This window comes from Tachypleus tridentatus, chromosome 13 (genome assembly GCF_004210375.1).
Source record: "Tachypleus tridentatus isolate NWPU-2018 chromosome 13, ASM421037v1, whole genome shotgun sequence".
In the NCBI taxonomy this organism is placed as follows: Eukaryota; Metazoa; Arthropoda; class Merostomata; order Xiphosura; family Limulidae; genus Tachypleus; species Tachypleus tridentatus.
The window spans coordinates 156,062,324-156,075,179 of record NC_134837.1 but is presented as its reverse complement, the minus strand read 5'-3'; the positions used below and the strand labels follow the sequence as shown (position 1 = coordinate 156,075,179).

The following is a 12,856-nucleotide window of genomic DNA, read 5'->3' as shown; positions in this document are numbered from 1 at the left end:
TTTAATAGTCATTTTTATTTCAAGTCTTAATGGGAATCAATATGACTAAGTCTACGGGAAACGGATTGTTACCTTCTTTTCATCAGCATTCATTCGCTACATACGAACCAACCATTCTGAGAACAACTGCCTGTAAATTCCACTGAATACTTACTTCTCAGTGAGACATTCCTCAAATCACCTCGCAGGTTACCTGGATACATTGTACATCACAGTGATAATCATTTGGACACTGGAAAGGGTAGTGTTATAATAAGTAGCATCTCGTGCATCGTGGATATCTGTTCTTTATTTTTGTGAACGACTTTTGAAGCTCGAACGCCGTACTGTACGTCTGGCTATTAAAATAAAGCTACCCAGTCCAGCTTGAGTGTTGTATGAACGTATTCAATTACTCAACATTTTTCATTCTTAGAAGAAATCACATCCTACTTCCTGTCTCCCAAAGTCATTCTTGCTAGTTCGTTATATTCTAGTTTATTCTTCACGAATGTTGCTTCCTCTGGCTGAACATCTCAAATATATCTCTTCCACAGAGTGATCTAAGACATATTGCTTACTCTATGGAAGACTTGCATTTATATATTCATTGAATAATTTTTTCTTTTCTTATACCTTGTTTCTCTTCACTTCTGACAAAAGACTTTCAACACTTGACGAGCATTATTTTGTACGCTTCAGTTTCTGTTTAGGAATTCTTTTAACTATAGAATATTCAAACCTGCTCATCCATTATTCATAGCCATTACGCTCGGAAGTTTCACATCATGGCATAACCTTTTGTTGGCCCACCGAAAGCAATCGTTTGTGCATTTGCAAATATCACAAAACAAAATTATAAACAAAAGCATTTTTTAACATTGACAAATTCTCTTATCGAGCTTTGGCTCCATTGATGCGACATATTTATTGTGATAAACAGTACTATTCTTTATAAATCTTTAGCTAAAATATAAGGAAAGTGTAAAAACATAAGATAACTTACTCGTGATAACGAGTTGCAAACTCTCTTTGTTAGCCTCAAAATGAACTGAGAAGGTTGAAACGTTGTTTTCTACTTTATTTTAAACACTCAAATCAAAGTTTTAACACTCGTACCAGTAGTCTTGAGATACATGTGATAATTTAGAGGATTAAAAGCACATAAATCAAGACTCTCCCAAGTCTGTGTTAATAACAGAACAATACAAGTAATATGAATAAAAACAAAAGCATTCAACAATGCATCAATGGTACAAAACTATTGTTCATGTAGAGTGTGTTTATGGTAGTCGTAAAAGACACTAAGCATATCTATTGTGAAAATTATCACTGTCAACTTCTGATGTTTTCTTGTAATTCGTAAATGAATATTGCATTAAAATAACTATTCGACCTGTTCTTTCACTCCTTTTTCTTTTCTAATTTCTTGTTTAAGCACAAAGTAACACAATGGGCTATTTGGGTTCTACCGACCACGAGTTTCGAAACCTGTTTTCTGGCATTGTAAGTCCTCAGACACACAGTTGTGTCACTGTGAGGTTAACATCTTGTGATATGACTTTATTAAAATTCAACTGGTTTCGTTTGTTTGAATTTCGTACAAAGCTATCTGCGCTAGCCGTACCTAATTTAACAGTGTAAGACTAGAGAGAAGGCAGCTTGTTATCACCACTCACCTTCATACCTTTTATCAACGTTTATTCTTTAATCAACGAATAGTGGAACTGATCGCGCCTTATAACGCTCCCGCAGCTGCGAGGGTGAGCCTGTTTGGCATGACGGATATTTGAACCTGCGGTCCTCAGATTACGAATCGAGCGCTCTAATCACCAAACCATGCCAGGCCCTACTGATTTCGTTACTTCAAAGGCCGCTCTCTAAGAAGTAATTTTAAAGATAAACTTCAATACGTTTTCCAAGATAGAAATAAATAACATACATACACCTTTAAAATATACACAATTCATTCTTTCATGTATTAGAATGTGTTAAAATATTATTTATATAACTAATTTTACCGCCCAGCGTTGCCAGGTGGTTAGGGTACTCCAAGTGTCATTGACTCGATTTCCCCTCACACCAAACATGCACGCCCTTTCAGCCTTGAGGATGTTACAGTATACGGTCAATCCCACTATTCTTGATACCCACTTGAAATAAAAATGTATCTCAGAACGGCTGGTATGGGTATTAACACTTTTATTGATAAGGAGAGAATAATGTTTCGACCTTCCTAGGTTATCTTCAAGTTAAGAAAGAGAGAGTTTGAATGTGACTGTTGACGGACACATGTCTTAGGGACAACAGCGTAAACGAGTACGGTGTTGTAGGGGTGTTGCAGATGGATATTAGGTTATTAATTAGTACAGGTATAAAGGTGTTCCTTTATATTTGTTTAAGTTTGGTTTTAGTTGCTGTATAAGTACGGTTTCTTTGATTTTGCGTTTGTTTATATTTGTTTCTCAGCTTAATCAACTAAATCATAAAACCTTAATTGCCAGTTCTGATGTAATTTTCCTCTTCACAGAAGTCCCAATATCTGAAGCCTGCAAGAAAGCCTTAGCTCTTTATATCCAAGACCCCAACCCATTGATAAATATTCCCAGCAACCAATTAGCAAGCCTTATAGAATTCACTACCACCAAAACTAATTTTGTGTTCAATAACCAAAACTACCATCAAGTAATGGCCTAAGTATAGGGAATCCTGTGTCACCAGTTCTCGCCAACAAATTTATGACAGATTGAATCACAAGTGATCAACTCAGCCTTACACCCACCACTATACTGGTACAAGTATGTTGATGATACAGTTGCTAGATTTACATCTACAGATCACACACTTAGTTTTTTCAATCACGTTAACTCGATACACTTCAACATTAAGTTCATTTGTAAACAGGAAAAAAAACAACCAAATAGAATTTCTTAACCTCAAAATCACCAGAACTGATACACAATTCAAAACAGAAATACACAGAAAAATCACCCATACTGGACTATACATTCCCAGGGACTCAGCACATGAAACAAAACAAAAACTCAACACATCAAGAAACCAAATAAGCACAGCCACAAAACTATGTTTACCCGATAAAATTAACGATGAAATCCATAAAATAAAATAACACTTCATTAACATCAACAAATTTCCTCAAAAAACCGTGGAAAAATTATATGCTCACACCTAGACCAACAATACAGTCATGTGAAAAGTTAGGACACCCTATGAAAGCCTATCTATTTTTGTAACATTTTTGGATATATAGATATTTAATCTCAATTTTAACAATACTGAGATATTATAGGAATATGACTAAACAATTAAAACTGAAGAAAAGACTTTTCAAGATCTTCTGTAAATGTCATGCTACAAAAATGCATATTCTAACTGAGGAAAAAGTTAGGACACCCACACATTTATTCCCACTTAAAATGGCTCAACTCGCACACAGGTGTATCACACCAGGTGCACATGATTAGAAGATCGTTATTCAGCATTTTGAATGAGGCTTGCCCTATTTAAACCTCAGACATTTAGTTTGGTATGCTCCTGACTGTTGAAGTGAAAGTGCGCACCATGGTGAGAGCAAAAGAGCTATCTGAGACTTTCAAAAAGAAAATTGTAGCAGCTTATGAGTTTGATAAGAGATTTAAAAAGATCCCAAAGGATTTTGAAATCAGCCATTCCACTGTCCGGAAAATAGTCAACAAGTGGAGGGCTTTCAAAATAACTGCCAGCATGCCCAGGTCTGGTCGTTCAAGCAAGTTCACCCTGAGAGCAGACCGCAAGATGCTAAAAGAGGTCTCCAAACACCCTAACATGTCATCACGGGACCTATAGCAGGCTCTGGCTACTGTTGATGTGAAAGTGCATGCCTCTACAATCAGAAAGAGACTGTATAAATTTAACTTGCATGGGAGGTGTGCAAAGAGGAAACCTTTGATCTCTAAGAGAAACATCAAGGCCAGACTGAAGTTTGTCAGAGAGAATGTAGACAAAGACTTCTGGAATAATGTTCTTTGGACAGATGAGTCCAAAATTGAATTATTTGGACTCCAGAACAGAGGACATGTTTGGCGTAAGCCAAATACAGCATTCCAGGAAAAGAACCTCATACCACCTGTGAAGCATGGAGGTGGAAGTGTCATGGTTTGGGACTGCTTTGCTGCAGCAGGACCTGGACAGCTCACAAACATAAAATCCACCATGAATTCTACTGTGTATCAGAGGGTGCTTGAGAATCATGTGAGACCATCTGTAAGAAAATTAAAGCTGAAGCGGAACTGGACCCTGCAACACGACAATGACCCAAAACATACCAGTAAATCCACCAAGAACTGGCTGAAAACTAAGAAATGGAGAGTCCTGGAATGGCCGAGTCAAAGCCCAGATCTTACTCCCATTGAGATGCTATGGGGTGACTTGAAACGAGCTGTACATGAAAGAAACCCCTCAAACATCTCACAGTTGAAAGAATTCTGCATTGAGTAGTGGGGCAAACTTTCTTCAGACCGATCTCGAAGACTGGTAGATGGCTACAAGAAGCGTCTCACTGTAGTTATTTCAGCCAAAGGGGGAAACACTAGCTGTTAGGGGGTAGGGTGTCCTAACTTTTGACTCAGTTCGAATATGCATTTTTGGAGAATATCTTGAAAAGTCTTTTCTTCAGTTTTAATTGTTTAGTTACATTCCTATAAACTCTCAGTATTGTTGACATTGAAATTAAATATCTATGTATCCAAAAACACCCTCTACGATACCGTTCCCGTTTACACTCTCGTCCCTAAGACATGTGTCCGTCAACAGTCACATTCAAACTCTCTCTTTCTTAACCTGAAGATGGCCTAGGAAGGTCAAAACATTGTTCTCTCCTTATCAATGAAAGTGTTAATACCCATACCAGTCGTTCTGAGATACAATCCCACTATTCATTGGTAACAGAGTAGTCCAAGAGTTGGCGGTGGGGGGTGTTAACTAATTGCTTTCTCTATACTCTTACACTGTTAAATTAGAGACGGCTAGCGCAGATAGCCTTCGTGTAGCTTTGCGCGAAATTCAAATACTAACTTTAATTCTGATGTTTTACATCTACATATTTAAAAATACCTCAAAAAACCTATGAAATATATTTTTTTAAAAAAACCTTTATTACAATAAAAATAAAACGTAAAAATATGGTTTGCTGATTTTTAAATTTGTCAATAATGCATTTCAATGTGGGTTGACCTATTGTGAGTTTTTTCTGAGAAATCTAACAATAAATTTACGTAAATTTACCCTTAAGCTTAAATTACTTGTTTCACCGATATAGAATCCAACACTGTTTATACATTCTGAAAGATGTGTTACATTTCTTTAACTGCAATTAAAGAAACAATAATAAAAACAGCTGTATTATCTTTTATTATTTTCAGACCACCTAAGTTATAATGCACAGTTCTTTCACAACTAAACTCATCTTCTTTAGAAAATAATATTTCCTTTTGGGAGTATTTAATGATATGTATACGTTTTAGACTGTCATGTTTGAATAAATATTTTTAAACGACTATTTGTATTAATTATTAAACAAATATTTACTAATATTATTAACAAATAGTAGTTAGTACTAAAGACAATATTACGAACATACTTGACACCAATTTGTCTTATAGTAACAGCTAATATTAAACAAAGATCTAAATGTAATAACTGTATAACCGCTTTCTCCTCCATTATTACTTCTGTCTCTTACCTCTCTTTATATAGTTTGAGGCTCAGTACTTAAAGCTACAGAGAACACGGCCCTGTTCTGTAATACACTGTATGACGAATCTTCCTGTCTTTGCAGTTCCTGGAGGCTGCTCTGAAAGAAATCGGAACAATCTATGAATATTGCAATGTTATTGATAAATATAACAAAATTTATTGTTCCATTAAATAAGGTATGGTCGTACACCTGTCTATGGGTTTTGTTTAATGTATCACTATATCATGTTCGCTCTACCATTTGTTATTATTTCACAAGGATAAGTAGAAAAATACCTACTTACACGCATACTAACAAAAGCAATCAAATAAAGAATACTAACTCAAATCTCTCTGTACTGTTCTTGCTCCTGTAGGAAACGCGTATCCATAGAACTCGTTTATAATCTACAAATTGTATTTTCGTTGTCTATTAACGAAGATATATAAAATTAAACAAGAAATATTCGTACAACTACAGTTAACTTTGTCATATCTACATATATGGTAGTTGATAATACCACGTTGATATAAACCTATCATCGGTGAAAGTAAGGTTACTGTTCTATATTATAAATATACTAAAACCTGTTTATACTGCTTTTATAATCCCTAGTAAGGGATATACCTAAGCTATATATAACTATGCACAATAATAATGTATTAAGACATTTTCACGCTTATGATCAAACAATAATAAAGCAGCTTACTATTACGGATGATTTTTAAGAAACTTTCTTTCTTGACATCAGCTACAGAGCATAATAAAACCAGTCTCTCTGTGGTTAATTCACCGAGCGAATAGTGGCTGCTCGACGTCTTCATCGATTCTGGAAAGCGACTCCCTACTCTACTTGGTAAATATCCCCGTCAATGCTCAGCATGCAACCTTCCATGGTATCCCACACGTTCATGCACTCTGGTCTTGAGCATGTGCAGTTAAGAGTCCCATGGATTCTTCCAATGACGAGTAAACTGTCGAGTCACTAGGAAACTTTGGTTGAGAACTGAATGTGTAAATATTCCTATAATGCGAACATTGTTCCAATCTTCGATCTTATTAGAAAAATAAATCGGTTTATTTGGAAATTGTAATCATACACGTAATTTCCGTTATCGACGTAAGCGATATGAATTTTGAAAATATCAGAAAAAAACGATAGTGGTGCTGTTTATTACGCTTTCTGACTGATAATAGTTTTTATTTTACGTTTCAAACCGTGTTCTTATAATCTACTAAAGAAAAATAAATGATAAAACAATGGCGTATGGAAAACGATTCATTATCATACATTTGGATATGAAATGCCCTGAATTCAAATATATTTCAGTGGTTCGTGTTATTTTTAGTTATTTCGGTCTTGATACTTGATTTCAGTACGTTTTTCATAGTGGTGTTTTTATCTATGACTATATAGCTCCATCGCCTCCCAGTGGCTGAGCGGTATGTCTGCGGACTTAAAACGCTAAAAATCGGGTTTCGATATTCGTGGTGGGCAGAGCACAGATAGTCCATTGTGTAAGTTTGTGCTTAATTCAAAACAACAGTATAGCTCCATCGAGAGCTAGCTTTGTGATATACGGAACTGATACGGTTGATAGCTGTAAATCCTAACACATTCATTGTAACATATTCAAGACGTATTTTCACTTTCCTTCATTGAATTTGTTATTCTTCAAATCCTCCTGATTGTTGCTTCATGTGGGTGGATTACAAAATATAAAAAATATACCAGCTTTTTTTAACTTCACAAAAAGATTGTGTTCTCTACAGACATGAAAATATAAATCTAGCGCTTAGATTGTACGACCGGTTGGTAATACTAGAAAAAAACGTTAGTAGTAATTACCAATGTATCCTTGTAAATTCACATGTATTTTAAATATATAGAACAATGTATGATTCAATCTCAAGTGTATGTGAACAACAGCCCTAACCCTTCGGAAGTGCACTGTTGAAAAACAAAGTTAAAATATTGTAAAATTTTAAATGTTCTCGTAGCAGGATATTTTTTTGGCTTATCATTGCCTGAAATACAACTGTTTTTAACATATACAAAAAGTGCAAATCTTTCTTCAGTATTAATAAAATAAATGCACCCATCTCTTGTACACAAAATGTATAAATTTTAATTGCACAAACAAAAATGTGACAATAGAAGTTATACAAAGAGAAAGAATATCTACTTATAAGAAACCAACTCATTGTTCTGTTAACTTGAAAATGTAAGCTAGCTTTTTGTAACTAAACTAGTAACTAAGCTAGATTTATTTAATTCTCATAGGTAGTTTTTATTTAAATAATACATTAAGCTACTGTTTAGGCCATCTTTCGTCCTGAAATTCGCGAATCATACTTTGCTCATGTCGGAAGATGTATTGTAAACAATTCTTGAGGGGTGTAATCTTCAGGGAAAGTTCTTAATCAAAATGAAATCGTGATTGTGTTGGACAAGAAATATTTCATGTTCTTTTTGTATCAAATTTCAGACAATACTTATGGAAATATTTGGTGAAGACTATATGTGATGAAGAATGTCCATCTGAGCTATTCAGTTGCAGTTACAACACAGACTCGTAATCTGAGGGTCTCAGGTTTGAAACCCGTTCGCATCAAACATTTTCATTTTTGCCCTTTCAGTCGTGGGGACGTTATAATGTTACAATCATTCCCACTTTTCGTGTGCAAAAGAATAGCCCAAGAGTTGGCAGTGGGTAGTGATGACTAGCTGCCTTCCCCTACTCTTAAATTACTAAATTGGGGACTGCTAGCGCAGATAGCTCTCGTGTAGCTTTGCACGAAATTCAAAAACCAGACAAACAATCATTCGCAATTGGAATTTAATAACTGTTGCGTGTTAAGTATTGTGAAACATGATGTCAGAAGCAACGTGAATAGAACCTCTTGAAAATTAGTATGTGACGAAATCAACTGAAAAGAGAAATTACATAAAACTCGGTGATTAAGATTCTGGTTTAAAAATAGTGCCGTTTTCGATACCTTTTATAAAATATATAGACTTAACTTTCAAAATACAATTTTAAAAGTTATAATGATCACATACAGTGCTATGACTAGCATACGTAATAAAATATTAACAGGCCACTCAAAAGTCAGTTGGGGATATTTTTGTTGAAAAAGCAACAACTACCGAATTTGTTTTTTTCTTAATATGAACCGATTGTTGAGGGACGTTTCTATTGACTAAAAAGAATACGTTTCCTACACTCTTTTAGCATTGGGCTGCGTAAAATGCATTTCAAGTGGTAAAGTGACTGAAATCCGTTAATGCATCACAAGCTTAACAACCAAATGCAAGAAGCATGGAAGTCTCCAAATGGCTCACAGAGGTGTATTCAGGAACCATGTAAAACTTCCTTCGTAGATTTTGTGCAGCATGCCGAGTACAATATTGTGCTTGTAGCTGCTCTCAAAGTGTTCCTGTCTGCTCATCCTACTTCTGACTATCGTGATGCTTCGACGTTCCTTACCGAATCGTGATAGAAAAAGCATAAAAGGTTGGCAAATGCTTAATTAATGATGCTGAGAATGTGGCATTATTTATGTACTAGCCGATTATCTATGGCGCCAGTGCATTAGATCCGCAGATGACGTATTCATGACATCATATCTGCACCCTGAGAGTGGAGAAAACGGAGGCGAAACGGGAAAATCATGACCCCTATTGCAAATCTACATGCACATAGGATAAAAATTCCGCGAAGCTGGTGTTGCACATAGCGTAATAAAATAGTTTTTTGTATCATATAAGCAAGAGTTCCATTATTGTATGATATAGAATTTATTCCCAGCAGGTATAACTTAGAACTACCTAGTATGGAGGCTTGAGGATGCTGTTAAATCCATAAACTCCCAAAGAAGGTGATTTTAGATAAATCTTTCCGAGAAAATTTCGAAACAATATTTTTTTAATCAATTAACAAACAGAAACATGTTTCAAAGTTGTCTCGAAAAAATACATCCAAAACCATCTTCTTTGAGAGTTTCTGGATTTAACTTACTTTTAATATTCAATAGTTTGTAATATAAGAATACCCCTTGGTACCTGAGGAACGTGTTGGTAGTATTCTTCACTAAGACAAGATGAGTTCCAGATGTTCGTGCTGTCAAAAAACCGTGTTTAATGTAATAGAAATGAGTGAATTGATGAACGAAAGATGTATATCGTAAACATTTAAATAGGTTTTGTTGTTTTCTTTAAAATTGCTCTTCGGTATTATAAACGAATATTTCTATTTCAAGTTGATATTTATAAATGTTTTCTCACATATCATTTGCAGTAGCATTTTCTCACTGTATATTCCAAAAGCCATAAACTGTCGATTATACGCTGCTGGCATTTTTTTTTTACCACACTTCCTTTGCAATAACGTGTTTCTCTACTACTCAGGTGTACCTTCATCAGTCTTGCTTGAGCTCTGACTGGGCCATGAAGTCTTGCCATAATGTTTATCAAGGAATATCCTTAACCAGTCAAACCTATTACTTCTACATGATTGCAATATAATATTTCAACCCTAGAAGTCATGAAAAGTATCACACTACTGCTAATGTGTACGGTATGTAGTATGACAACCGCTACTTCTATAGGTTTTATTAATATAAAGCCTATGATAGTTTCAAAGTTGTTGAATTTCCCATGGTTCCATGCGATGTAAGAAAAGTGGCTATGTTACGTGATGTAAGAATTTTTTTGATTTTCTGAGTCTTCCTAATCACTTTCTGTACTATGTTATATTGCTTCTTGAAAATGGTTTTAAAGAACAAAGTTTACGATATTTTTATATTGTTGATTTAAATGTAAAAACATTTTACACCATTATAACTTATGAACTTAAGAATTATTGCGTTAGCAATCAAAGTCATGCCTGCCCAAGAGTTCTTCCTTAAAAATCTACTGTAAAAGCTGGAATTTATATTTAGAAAAACTTCTCGCCAGTAAGTAAACTCAAACTAAACTTTTGTTTGCTGGTAATGTATTATAATTTGTCTTTGTTTTAATTTGTGTGGTTTATCTTATTTGCCACAATTGTCTCAGTAGGGTTACTTCAAACAAAAGCGTATCATCCATTTTTTAATATGTTTTTAGTCTTCACAATGAATTAAGCGACACGCTTTGCTAATGATTTAAATTAACATTTTAAGACTATAGATCAAACAGTTATTGAATCAGGAAACTTTGTAGAATATTTTATATGTTTCTACTTAGAATTTCGCATTATATTTTTCCATATCAGTCTTCGTATTCTGTTTAGTATCTTTGTTTTTGTTCGAATCAATTACTTCTCCACGCTAATTCCTGAAGGTTTGCATTGAATAATCGTGTAGTATTCCTTAACAGCTTTGTAGTTGCAGAGTGAGACCGCTTGCTCCTCTAATGGGTGCCTCCGTTTTGTTAGATAATACAATTACCAAAGATCGTTTATTAGAAAAGGTGTGTGTTATTGTGTTGTTTAATAATCCATCGTACTTACAGTCTTCTAATACATTTGTATAGCTGATACTTGTAGGTTTAATCTAATCTCGAGTTACAGAAACAAAACAAATACAGTAAAAGAAATAACTACAAGACGTCTAGGAAGAATTACAGTAAGCTTGCTCGTATATCACTGTGCTGTTTCTATTAAACGTGTGACATTTACCTATTTTGTCATAGCAACGTGCAGAAGTGTAGTGTGCTGTGGTAATTGATTTTACACTTGTAGACGATGCCCGCGTATTTCCTTTAATAACGTACATGAGACAACGTTGAGTTTTATCTGTTCTTCAATAATAGTTTTTCTACACGACTTGGCGAGGTTAAAATTTTAGTACTATGTATTACGTTGTAACTTGTTATACATATATACATACATTTTTTCTAAAACGTATCTTAAAATTGTATTTGGTATTTGTACTTTAATTGGTTTGTTTACGTTATGTAACACCCAGTTTCATTTAAATCATATATTAATTCTCTCTTTGATTAAATCAATCTTATTTCTGTTATTGCTTGTATATTTTCTTTAAAATCAGTATTTCTTATAAGTAATAAGAGTCAGTTATCACATTATATTATTAGTAATGACGTCAATATCATCGCACACGTCATAATGGCCTTTTAAAACTCTAAAAGCTATGAATTTTATGTCGCATCTTATAGGGTTTGGTCCGCTGCTGGTACAGCTGTAAGTCTTTGGATTTACAAAGCTAAAATCATGGGTTCGATTCCCCTCGGTGGACTCAGCAGGTAGCCCAATGTGGCTTTGCTATAAGAAAATACACAAATACACTTATGAGGTTTGTCTAGTAATTTTATTAAGGGATCCAATTTAAAGATAAACAGTAAATGATTTTGATGTAGCATACAAATTATGTAAGGTTGATTTTTCATAAATATCTCGTTATATGTTTACAATAAATAGATAAGGCTCAGAAGAAAAATAACACGGTCAGAACTTCTCAGCCAGATTTACCAGACTACTCTGGCGTTCGGACGTTGATCGTCGCGACTTCCCATTATTTCTACAGAGATGAACAAATAGTTCATCATAGTTCATAAAAAAGTAGAATATGTACAAATTTTAGATACATCAAAGACTCAAAAAATTATTTACCAGTAAAAATCAGCACATACAAATATGTATTGAGTATTTAGTGTTCAGACAGTGAATGTTTTGAAAGAAACTCGATTATGATCAGTGGGAATGAAAGCTCAACTGAAGGAGGAGCTGCATGATATCCAACTACACGAATATGTTTACAGTAGCTGAGCGCAGAAAAGAAGAATTTTCGAACAAGATTTTGTGTAGTACTTAGAAACGTACAAACAATAAATGGTTACTGCTACATGTCTGTAAAACCCATTATATAAACGTAATAATAATAATACTTTCAAAGCAATTATATTATATATATGTAGCTTCATTTCAGCGTGTTTAGACAGGTGAAATATTCTTTACCTTATTGATAGGTTAAAGTCGACAATTGTAGTTCTTTCGTTTCGATAAATATTTTACCATTTATCATCACTATACAAAAGCCCCCCGCTAGTACAGCTGTATGTCTCCGGATTTACAACGCTAAAATCAGGGGTTGGATTCCCCTCGGTGGGCTGAGCAAATAGCCATTTGTTGCTTTGCT

At 34.5% G+C, this 12,856-nt stretch overlaps 1 protein-coding gene across 1 annotated transcript in view; it reads right to left on the bottom strand.

Moving 5' to 3' along the window:
- LOC143238416 (leucine-rich repeat neuronal protein 1-like) overlaps positions 1–6,604 on the bottom strand; it is a 33,293-nt gene extending 26,689 nt beyond the window's left edge. Inside the window, exons 1-2 of the mRNA XM_076478621.1 lie at positions 6,423–6,604; positions 5,720–5,830 (exon numbers count right to left, since the gene is read on the bottom strand). The gene's annotated coding sequence lies outside the window, so the exon portion shown is untranslated. The remainder of the gene's footprint in view (positions 1–5,719; positions 5,831–6,422) is intronic.
- Between the last annotated feature and the right edge of the window lie 6,252 nt (positions 6,605–12,856).